We start from the raw sequence: 12,433 nt of genomic DNA on the forward strand, positions 1-12,433 counted from the left end.
AAAAACATTTTGTGTTCCAGTCATACAGGTTTGGTATGACACGAGGGTCAATAAATGTTCAGGGAACTTTTCCTTTAATGGTGCCATCAGTTTCATTTTAACATTGAAATCTACACCACAACTGTTCCCATGTATCAGATTGTAGCGAATCAGCTCATAAGGGAAATATGAATAATTAATCATCACTAGTTATAATTAATTATAAATATTTAGATCCGCTGTAGATATATTAATAAACTTGCTGATATAACAATGGTTTATAAGGTAATTGTTTTCTTAGTTACTTTGTCTCAGTAAATGTAGTAACTGTTTCAGAATTTCCACAGTTACTGTGCCTCATTGGTCTTGAATTTAACTTTATAAGGTTTCCTGATATGAGGAATTCCATCAAGGGGTCTCTTCAGTTATGCCACATCCCCTGCGATCGTGACCCTAAATGCTCTTAGTGACAAACCACAGCAACTACAGCACATTCTACTCTGTGTTGTTGTAGCATCTGTGAGAAAAATGAATAAAATATGAAACACTCATAGTACATTTATCTGAAGCCTTTCCTTTTAAATTAGGAACTACTGTAATGGATTAGATGGGTTTGGTCTTCTTAGCGCTTCCCATCTTCAGCAGGCTTTCCACGTGAGGTTTGAGGGTCCATCACTCATGGCCCACGTTTTAGTTAAGTTCATGACTTACATTATAAATTTAGTCGCAGTGTGATTATGTAAATTATATTTGATGACGGCTCCGTATTGGCAAGAACACAAAGGTTGACTACAATTATTCTTTAGCCAAGTATCAGCAAAGGCCTGGAACGACCATTACCGCTCCTCTCATCTCCTCCATGCTGCGCGTCAATTTATGTGGTGAGAAATTTTTTAAGGAAATAAAAGCGGGGTGAAAGAAATTAGGAGTGTCGTGGGAGGCGACTGGGATCTGCGCACATGATTTATGGCATTTTGCTCTTTAAGTTAAGGATGGCAGAGGCCGTTCCGTCAGCAAACAATTCAATCACAGAGCCCTTCACTCCGGACCCTTTGCAGAAGTAATTACCAACCCACCCTGAAGCACACATCCATCTTAAGGCTTTAAAAAGCCACTCATTCTTCATTCATGGAAATCAGCGGCTGCTTCCTTCTCAGTCATATGGTCGGCATCTAAAAATACCTCAGGGGTCATTTGCCATGCTTATTGCAATCAATAAGGATCCATTCCAACACGGACACATTCTTCGCTTCATTTTTTGGTGCTATGGAGAGATATGTTGAGGTAATAAAGGCACATATAAAGGCGCATATCACTTTCAAACATTTCCTTGCAGGGGTTTCAAAGTGCTTAGCTTGCCTGTTTGGTATCGTTCACAGTCCCGTTACTGGCTGACAGAAGCCACAAATCAGTTCTTATAGTATTTTATTAACCAAGTAAATTGTAGTAACACCCTCAATATGACAATGTTTCATTTTAGCACTAAACATATGACAAACTGCCACAAAATTCAACAATTTAATATTTTACATGACACTGTTGCTCGTCACATCAATGCCAAGCAATTTTACCACCTAATGTGGTGGAAGCACAAATGTGCTTATGACATCACAAAATGTCAGACTTGGTTATGTAGAAACAATTTAAAATGATCTCTGACAAATAAAGTTGTTTAAAAAATATCTGTAGTACAGCATTTGCTCATTGCCAAGATAAAAGTGAAAAAAATATTATGATTAGAAATGTCAAAATATACACTACCACTAAAATGGTGAGGTTGGTAAGATTTTTTTTAAATGTATCTGAACACCTCTTATGATCACCAAAGCTGCATTTATTTAATCAAAAACAGTAAAAACATTATTATTGTGAAATATTGTTACAATTTATTTAACATTATATTATTTATATATTTCTAAATATATCTTAAATTGTAATTTATTCTTGTGATGGCAAAGCTGAATTGTCATCAGTCATTACTCCAGTCTTTAGTGTCACATGATCCTTCAGAAATCATTCTAATATGCTCATTTGGTGCTCAAGAAACATTTATTATTATTATCAATGTTGAAAACAGTTGTGCTGCTTAATATTTTTGTGGAAACTGTAATAGATTTTTCAATGGTCAGGATTCTTTGAAGAATATAAGTTCAAAAGAACAGCATTTATTTCTTTTGCAACATTATAAATGTCTTAACTGTCACTTCTGATCAATGTAATGCATCCTTACTAAATAAAAGTATTAACTTCCTTACAAAAAAAATAGACTGACCCCAAATGGTAGTGTATTTTAAACAATTTTTTTCACCACTGATGACAACTGCAACATCCGCACAACAAACCAACAATAACAGCAAATTCTAGTGCGTGATCACATCTCATTGTAACACACACTAATGGAATAAAAATTCTAAGACAATTGGATATCCATCCTCTGCAATCAATACACACCTTCCACAAGGGACAAATTCAGCCATTGCAAAAACTCCCCAACGTCCACACCATAAAAGACACCTGACTCAGCTTAACTCAGAGGTTATCGTTAGAACTAACCTAAGCCTGTCTCAATCCCCTTGTGCAAGAAACACATCACTTTGCCCTCTTCTTGTTCTGCTTTTGGACAGTGTGTATTGGGCTCCCATCAGGAGTGTGCGATCTCTTGGGAATTTGTTTCTAAACACCGTTCTCTGTCCAGAGTCTCCAGGGAAGAGAGTGCTAAACCCAGTTATGTGGAAAGAGCTGTATTTAGCATTAGTGGTCGACCGATATATCGCCAAGGCCGATATATCGGCCGATATTTGGCATATTTTAAATATCGGCATCGGCCGATAAGTTTTCCTGTTTGGCCGATGCATTCGAAGCGGGACTTTTATTTTGACGGCGTGCCGAACTGTGCTCACATTCTCCCTCTTGGTCGCCTTCGTCGTTAACAGTTCTGTCTAATACGGATAGAAGTCTGTCTAATAATCCGATAGAACTGTTAAACAAAGGAATTAAAATGCATACAGAAAGTATTATAACGATTGCTTTTATATTATTAGTAATAGAAAAGGCAAACATTATAATACTTTCTTGTTTGCCGTCAGCATTCAGCAAATACGCATTTATATCATTTAAACAAATCTTTGAATGACTAATGAACATTTAGTTTCAGAAACCTTGCAAACTTAGTCGGATCCAGTTGTGAGATCTTGAGAAGTGTGCATGTGACCTGCATGATCGCGTGTTCTCTGCGTGACGGTCGGTCCGTGCGAATTGAATGCGGACAGGTGGAGAGTTCAGTTTCACTGGAGACGCACGATCGACAAACTTTATACTTGTGATTTTAAATAATGCTGCACTTTATGCATTTGCCCACTGCCATATTCATGTCATTTCCACTGTGTGCTGTATGTAAAATGAGTGTTACCTTGGCTTTATTTGAAAAAATATTATTCCCAATGCACACAAACTTCCCAGAATACTGAGTGCCCTGTTGGTTACAGTGTTTACTTCCTTTTTTATTATATTTTTTATTAAATATTCATTTATTTGTGAAAAATACCTCGTCATCTAAAGTATGTTTATTTAACATTTATTTTTTAATCCATTTTCAAATGATTTCAAATTTCTTAAATATTCATTAAAATAAATACAATTATATCGGCCACCCTGCTTTCCAAGATATCGGCATCGGCTGTCAAAAAAACAATATCAGTCGACCACTATTTAGCATGCAGCACTGTATTGAACAACACCTACTTTCAACTGATTCTTCAAACATGCAGTCTGTGGACTGACTAAACTGAGCCTTCTATGCATTGCAATAGCATCTGATATGCACAAATTACTAGGACTGTTAATCAAAGAAAAAAACAATCAAATAAATTAATTCTAGGATATGAAGATTAAGTAATAAAATGACTCATATATTGATTTTACTGAAAAATAACATCTCAAATAAAAATATTTCAAAGACATCATTTTGGAAGATGAGTAAAGGGTCATTCCGTGACAACTCAACTCCCAGGTCCCCGGCTCAAATTTTTGATTATGTCGATATTTTTTTCTGAAGAAATATAAACATGTATAGTGATGAAAGCCAAAATATTAAATGTCATGGATGTATATTTACTGAGTAATCCACTATTTAGTAGAGGTGGGTCAAAATGACCATTGTCACCTGAGATTTGGAGCCAAATTATAGGAGGGTAAAATAATTTTAGAAAGATTACAGTATCATGATGTTATTTTTACACAGAGATTGGTATGTCTGTTAGTAAAATCTGTTGACCTTAACAAAGATGCCAAAAGGAAAGTTTGTTATGACCCAAAATCTAAAAGGGCATTAAGATATCTTACAGGCATGCAAACTTTGGAGAAAAAACTTGATACATGCTATTTCCTGTTTTTCTATGGTCACCAATGGCATATACTGCAACAAAGATTGCTAAAGTCAACAGATTTTACTAACAGACATACCAATCTCTGCATAAAAATGATACTGGAATCTTTCTAAAGTTATTTTTACGCCCCAATAATTTGGTTCCAAATCTCAGGTGAAACTTAACATTTTTTCCCCTCTACAAAATAGTGGATTACTCAGTAAATATACATAGTGACATTTAATATTTTGGCTTTTTCGCAATGCATGTTTATCTTTCTTCAGAAAAAAAAATTATCAAAAATTTGAGCTGGGGAAACTTCTGAAAGTTGGTTGATTTGACAGGGAATGTCCCTAAAGCACTGAATATTACAAAAAAAGTAGTAGCAGCATATGGGTCAAGGACATATTTCAAATGCATTCTTGAACTTTTTGAAATTAATATTAATATTATGCATTAAAATATGTATTCAAATAAAATATAACCTTGAACCTTTCAATTATCAGACCAGCTCATTAACTAGACTACATCAACAGAGAGAAAATCACTCGCTGCTTTTGACTGAATTAATTTAGTATCTTTAATAAGAATCATTTCAAATTTGATTCATTCAATGAAGACTATTCAGAGTTTTAGTTATATACTTGATTTTTCAATTTCTGTAGTATTTCTTATTACATGTTAAATAAAACCTACTGTAGCTGCACTTAACGTTTATTTAATTTGTATCTTTGTTCTATTGTATTTGTCTTATTGTTTGTAATTTGCTTCTTTGTTTATATTTTAATAACAAAATAATCATATATCATGATACATGCACACATATCATTATCGTGAAATTAAATTTCTCATACTGTGAAATAAGACTTTGGACATTTCGCCCACCCTCTGATGTTCTTTAATAACCTATGTGTCCTTATATCATACTGACACTTTAAAATGGGACTCTGAAGAAGTTCAGAGTAACTGGAGTAATCCCAGATACGTAGGAAGTCTGTGGAAGCCATTAATCTATTCAGCAAAAGGGAACACAGCCTTTAAAAGGGCCTTTAAAAGGGGAATTGCCATTTTAATTCCCAAAAGACTGCTACTCTCCTCCATTAAACATCAATAACCCAGTGGCTGGTGTGTCTTTTAATATGTGTTTCTGTTCTAGAAGCTGTCGGAATCTATGTGGCGCTGCAGCTCTGATCAGAAAGTCTGGGGTGGTGTGGCCTCCAGCAGAGATGCATATTTGATATTTCTCTTGATAAAGGCCTAACAATTTAAATTATACAGTAGACAAGTTCCCCCAGAGCATGCCCACGAACCATGACATGTTGCATTAATTATTTACCTGTCATTTAACTCCAAAATGCCATATCTACTTACAGTGGAGCTGACCTTTGACCTCCCTGTGCTTATGCAAGATTTAGAGGAGCCTGGTCAGGTAGAAGCATTTATAGTTTGAAATAGAACAAAAAGATGTATGCAGCCTGCTTGACCAGCATACTGTATGTTGCAGGTCCTAAACTTTGTATGCTGGTGTCCCTATACGGATTTATAACTAGCTTAACCAGCAAGATAACTTTGGTCAACTAGCTTTACAGCAAAGCTATGCCGATCCCCCAGCTGGATAAGTGCAAAATTAGCACTAACTAGCTTAAACCTATGTTGGTCTTTTCAGCACAGAGAATTTACATTTGTAAACTGAAGCTGCTGAAGCTGAAGTGACTAATGCCTGAGAACGAAAAAGCTTAATAGATGCCATTTAGTGTCAAGACATTTTAAGGCAAATGCACAAGATGAAAAAGCAATGTTGTCATTTGTAAGCACTTGAAATGAACTCCAGCTCATACATGCATAAACACATTGTTCCACTTATAGGCTATTTCTGTTTCCTGCAGTAATGCTCTTCTACCGTGTCCAACTTCACATGCTTTTTTATAACTCTCCATATAAAGTAGTGCCATAGAGAACAAAGTCAGTGCCCCCTTACCCCTGATGGTAGACTGTGATTCCTGCAGCAGGTGTTTGAACAGGAGCCGGCCTGACAGGTGTTTTGTGGAGTGTTTCCATGGCTGCATTGGGCCTCAGAGCACTAAAGATTTTTTGGAATCCTGATTTAGAAACACAAGGTCAGAGTCCTCCAGCTCACAAATTTAAATTGGGGAGCATGTTTGAGTTCAAAAGCCTGCTGAAACTAGAATAGTGAAAGTACTAACATACCTACAGGGGCATATCCAGAATGGAAAGAAATGTGTTGAACCTTTGGGCTCTGACACTAATGACTAAAGTAGGCTTGGGAAAGGAAAAATACCTTGGCAATCAAGGGAGAAACACTTTCTAAACACCGCTGGAGAATTGTCTTCCTTTCTGAGCATCGTGTTCTTGCGCGTTGTTACTTACTCGACGTTTTGTTTCAGTGCTTGGACGAAATAACGATTTGCGAGCTTGCAGTCGGAATTGAATGGCATAGTATAAAAGACGGTGTCGCAAAACAGTGGTTTAAAACGTCTTTCTATTGACCTGTCCTCGCGCGCACAAAACAAACGCAAACACAGTGGAGTCCGCAAAAATAAACCACGTCGCGTAGTCTAATTCACGACTAAATTATCCGCTTGAATGATTCTTCTTATGCCAAGTTAGATTTTAGCCCGATTTTTCACTCGCCGACAGGTTTTGCGAAATCGCCGACAAATGCCCGAAATCGGAGGCAAATCGGTGCTCGTTCACGCGAGTGACAATCACGCAGTGTGAATTATTAAAGACGCGATCTGAGGGAATTGCTGATGCGTCGCCGACGCCCGTGAAATATTTGGCATGCTAAATATCTGGAGCTGTCGGCAATTCACAATCACGCAGTGTGAAAAGAGTTCTGACTGAAAAACACATCGGCGATGACCTACAGCCAATGAGAGACCAAGATACAGGGCAGCGGGAAGTTCGGGGAGGAGTTATATGAAACCCCACCAAAAAAATTTGTATTTTACCCCCAAAGCGATTTTTACTGGGGTACCCTCTCAAAAGCAATTGGGTTATTTTCAGGCTAGTTTTGAGTAGTAATTGGGCAGGTTTTGTAGCGAAAACCTGGCAACCCTGCACCAGACAGAGCTGTTGGCGATTCTTCCTATTGTAAAGTCATGCAGTGTGTAACCTCCTGTCGCCGATCCATCATGCAATGTGAACACAGCAGCGACTGACTGCTACCTCAGATAGTCGTGCAGTGTGAAAACCACGGTGACCCGACGACTTTGAAAATCGTGCAGTGTGAACTCGGCATTAGTGAATCAAAACATTCCGATTCATGAACAAATGACTCGGACAAATGAGAGGGTCCTTTTTAGTGGATCAAAAACATTCCACGCAACCCATTCATGACCAAATAACCTTTATGAGCCGATCTCTTCCAAAAGACTAACAAGGTGGTTTAACTGACGAATCCTTCACTGAATTAAAATGGTTCATGTTTAATACTGCATAAAGTCCCCAAAGGTTTAGTTATGTAAATAAAGAAGAAGAAAAAACATCCCATAACTTAATTTTTAAATTTATTATTATTTTTTTTTTTAATCTGTAAAATTAGGTTAATTTTAAATTCATTATATATGTCCCTATGCTTAAGCTTATGAAAAACAAAAACAACAATCTGTCTGGCTGTATAATCTCAAAACAGTAGTGTTTTCTTTTTCTTCTGCTTTTCTTTCACATTTGTAGAACATAAATTAAATGGATATAGTTAGGAACATATATTAGAAACACTACAATATTAGAAATATTAAATATTACACATTTTGTGTATAAGATACCAGAGAACATGGCAAACTGATGGACATTTTTATTGATTGCAATGGATGGGTTTTTTTTTTTTTTTTTAACTTGTCTGGGAAAATTACCAGGAAAAATGACTGACTGACTGACATGTGAAACAAGAACTGAAATGAGAAACAGATAAAAATTGAAAAATGTACCATGATTAATAAGGGTTTGTTCAGTTATAATTCCTCTGTATCTTTCCTCTTCTAAGTTACTGAAATATACAGTAATTCATTCTCTGTTAAATTAATATGCCACATGTAGCGGTTTCATAATAAATTATGTTCCAGTGTGAAACAGGTTGAGTGAGCTCTACGTTTTGGCCTAAAGCAGGGTACAACTCTGCTGATGATGCATGTTTGATGTTTTCTGCTAATTTATAACAAATGCATTCCGTGTTTTGACTTAAACTCTCTCTCTCTCTCCTAAACAGATTCATAAATTACGACATAATCATTTCTCTCCATTGCAAATGCTCATCCAAATCTTCTTACAAAAGTCCATTCTGTGAACTTGTCAGCGATTTTGGTAGGCCAGAGTTTGCTGGTCAGTCCAGGGCAAGTGTGGCATGTTCAGATTTTCAAATATGTGAGTGATTTTCAACAGTTTATAAGGCTTATGCATAATTGTGGATTTAATCATAGGTGAACCTTTCCATTCAGTACCATCAGAAGTTTAACCTAAGTGTAAAACCCCCTCTTGGACACTTTAAATAATGCATGAACTGAAAAGTTCTGCCTACATCTGTGGTAGGCTTACGTCTGTCTGAATGTGTAGTACTCTGCCCTTAAATCCAGTTTAGGATTGGCTGATGGCCTTATGGCTGTGGTAATTACCCAGCTGGTTAAAGTAATTAATGAGGCTGTGTATATCCTGCATCTGCAGTCGGCCACCCCTGAATGCTGAATGAGATTAGCTTAAGTATATATTCACTGGTGTAGATAAGAGATCTGGGTGAAATCTACTGTATAGCGTTAATTTCTAAGAACAGCAGCAAATTCACATATCAGGCTTTAAAATGACATTAGACCAGGCAGACATTCTCAACCTTGGGCTTTAATAGTAAATAAAGATTCTCAGCCTTGACATATATCCACTCCCCTGCATCCCCGGAGGATTTTTGGTTTGTCGCAAAAGGTTAATTAATATTCAAAAGTGTCAGTGAGCACCCTATAACTGCTGGCTTGCTAACACTTATTTGTACAAAGCAGGATTCTGTGCTCTTTTTGCATCAAGACCAAATACGCATCCATATTTGATATAACAGCGGAGATGAAATGCAGTTTAAAATCTAATGCCTTTGTCTTTGATAAGCCGCAGCTTGATACACAAGTCCAGGCCTCTCATCAGACAGGGTGAGTGCTAATAAAGAGATGCCCAAAAATGATTTGTTAAAGTTCTCGGTTTGCACAGTCAATAACATTTTTTTTTACTAAAGAGCAAAATAACAAAACGGGCCAAAAAAGGTTGAGGATCCTTGCATAAAGAATAATTCAATAAAACATCCTACAAAATAAAAAGATTTCATATACATGAGACTTAAAAATAGTTATTCTAGTCTATGCTCAATGTTGTTGATGTCAGTAGCGATGATTCACGTTGGGGTTCTTCTTAAGAAAGTGAAAGTAGTTGGGAAAACTGCAGTCATTTCATCACATTAAATCTGAGCATTATCATTATTCAACTACACTTTACTTTGGCTATATAATGTTTAACAATACAGCTTGTCTAAATCATTTCCAGTGGATAGGAAATATTTTTCGAGTGCAAATAGGAAACCTCACAAATAACCAAAATTCTAAAGGGGTGACCCATCCTCTTCTGGATGGCCTGGTGGAATAAATAGCCTACTCAGAGGATAGAGTGTTATTGTAGTTACCTACAAAAATATGGCAATTCTCCCACAGCTTAGTCCAGGGTTCCTCAATAGGCAGCCCGCGGACCCGTGAGAGAAAAATGTTTGGCCCGCGCTAATTTCAAATAATGTGGCATGAAAATTCAAACGCAGCATCAGAAAGCTACATTAACTTACATCGTGACTACACCGGACGTGAGCGGCGCGGCGTGACGCAACAAAATACAATAGAACCCATTATAATCAGTGGTGCTCTCTACACTGGATGTGGCATGGCGTGACACGACACGACAAATCCCAGACAGTAAACTGCTGCCACGTTCTGTTGCACTGACACAAAGTTTAAATGATTTGCAATGCTTTGTCGCATCCAGTGCATATACGATGTGACAGCAAAAACATGGCAAGTGTGAAGAAAAGAAAAGTAGACACAGAAAATAGATTATTCAAATGTGAATGGACTGAACAGTTTTGAGTGACTGAGCGACTCATACCATCTCTGTTATGGAATACACGTGTTGGTTCGCAGTGAGTTCACAGTTTTAATGTACAAGTTTACTTTAATTTATTTTCAAGATCTGAGGTAAAATATTTATTGTTGCTTTCACTATGGCTATAAAGATCACGCAAAATAATATTCAAACTCAAATTAGACACTTTTAACATTGAATAAAGCACATAATCATTACCTGAGATTATCACTGTCATATTTTGTATGTTGTTCCTGCTGCGAGGTCGCAGAAAATAAAAAAAAATGTCATTTCATTTAACTTCCTACCGTACTGGAGAGAAAAGAAGTAGCTATTTGATCTGCCAGTCGCGGGTCTTTCATGTGGAGAACTCTGCTCATATTTTCTGCATAATGATACATTTAAAAGTTAACGACCAAATGGATGTTTATAAAAGTTCACATTGCTGTTGCAGATGAAATATAACACGGATAACAATAAATAAATATTTTTTACCAGGTTAAATGTTGATTATTAGTAACTCAAACCCCTTTTTGTAAACCTCTCCTAACCGTCGATCGCATGCACCCACCTGTAGTTTTTCTAACGCGTTTTATTCGTGTTTGTAGTTCTGGACCGAATCCTCCAAGTAGGTATAACTCATAGACTGTATAAAAACGGTATAACTGCAGACCGGAGATCTCCAAAACGGGGCGTGAACTCCAAAAGTGGGCAGAACCTCCAAAATGGGGCAGGGTCTCTTCGCGCAAAGACTTTCACCATTGGCTCTGGCTTCAGCCAATTGTTATTGACTTACATTTAAAAATAAAACTTTATAAGTTAAACATTGTTTCTAGTTGATCTAAAATAAATTATGCTATATAAATAAATATTCTCCGTGAGAGCAGAGCCCAAAGCTTGTGGCCAGTTAACCGCTGCTTCATGATATAAACGCGAATCACCCACGAGCTCTACCGCGAGCCGTCCCAGCGCAGCACAAATATTTTACTCTATAGCTTTGTTTTAAGCAACGGGGGCGTCCCGGGGCTCGACATTTGCAGGGTAGGAGGGGGGTAATGATGCTGGGTGCAACTAAAAAGGTGCCATTGTCCGGTGAGGTCCGGTTGGGGAGTTATGGAACGATCCCATATCGCATAATCTTTTTAACTGTTTATCTCCTGAACTGCATATTTCTTTACCACGCTATTCAGCGCCAATCCCGCCGTGCAGTCAATTTCACTGGTTAAGGTTAGGGTCAGGTGTGGGGTAGGTTTAGGGGTTAGCATTTTTTGTAGCATAGTGTAGGAAATCAATACTTGGTAACACTTTATTTCGATAGTCCACTTTAGACATTCTATTAACAGTAAGTAACTTTCCAACTACATGTCAACTAGCAGTTAGTAGAGTATTAGTAGACTGTCTGCTTAATATCTTCTAACACTTTCTTTGTCAACATTCTACTAACCCTAAACCTACCCTAACAGTCTACTCTGAGAGTTAGTAGACATGTAGATGCAAATGAATGAGAATTAGTTGACATGTAGTTTCAAAGTTACTTATAGTTAGTAGAATGTCTAAAGTGGACTATCGAAATAAAGTGTAAACCAATACTTTAATTGACACAACCAATAAAATCTTTAGAAGCTGTGGGGTGGAGTTTGCACTGAAGTGGATTGGGGGAAAAAATTGTGCATGGGTGTCATGTGCCTGTCTGTCAATGGGAGGAAGTCACGCCCTATTTTGGAGCTCCCACCCCGTTTTGGAGTTCCCGCCCCCATTTGGAGATCTCCAGGCTGCAGTTATACGCTTCTCGAATCCTTCGCCAAAGCGTAATGGATTGTGGGCAATTTTAGCCATTAGAGGGTGCATGAATCCACGCTTCAAAAATCGACCTGAAATAGTAGACCATCCGAGGACTTTTGGCATACTCTTTTCAACATACTATGCTTTGGGACACACTTATTCTAATCTCACATACTATTTAGGATGGA

The 12,433-nt window shown here is 37.3% G+C and overlaps 1 long non-coding RNA gene across 1 annotated transcript in view; it reads right to left on the reverse strand.

The window, feature by feature from the left end:
• Nucleotides 1-6,898, reverse strand: part of LOC107695235 (uncharacterized) — a 12,103-nt gene extending 5,205 nt beyond the window's left edge. The window contains exons 1-2 of the long non-coding RNA XR_001634972.1: nt 6,552-6,898; nt 6,322-6,442 (exon numbers count right to left, since the gene is read on the reverse strand). This is a non-coding gene — a long non-coding RNA (uncharacterized LOC107695235). The remainder of the gene's footprint in view (nt 1-6,321; nt 6,443-6,551) is intronic.
• Nucleotides 6,899-12,433: the final 5,535 nt, after the last annotated feature.

This window comes from Sinocyclocheilus anshuiensis, unplaced genomic scaffold (assembly GCF_001515605.1).
Source record: "Sinocyclocheilus anshuiensis isolate Anshui unplaced genomic scaffold, SAMN03320099.WGS_v1.1 scaffold122, whole genome shotgun sequence".
Taxonomy (NCBI): Eukaryota; Metazoa; Chordata; class Actinopteri; order Cypriniformes; family Cyprinidae; genus Sinocyclocheilus; species Sinocyclocheilus anshuiensis.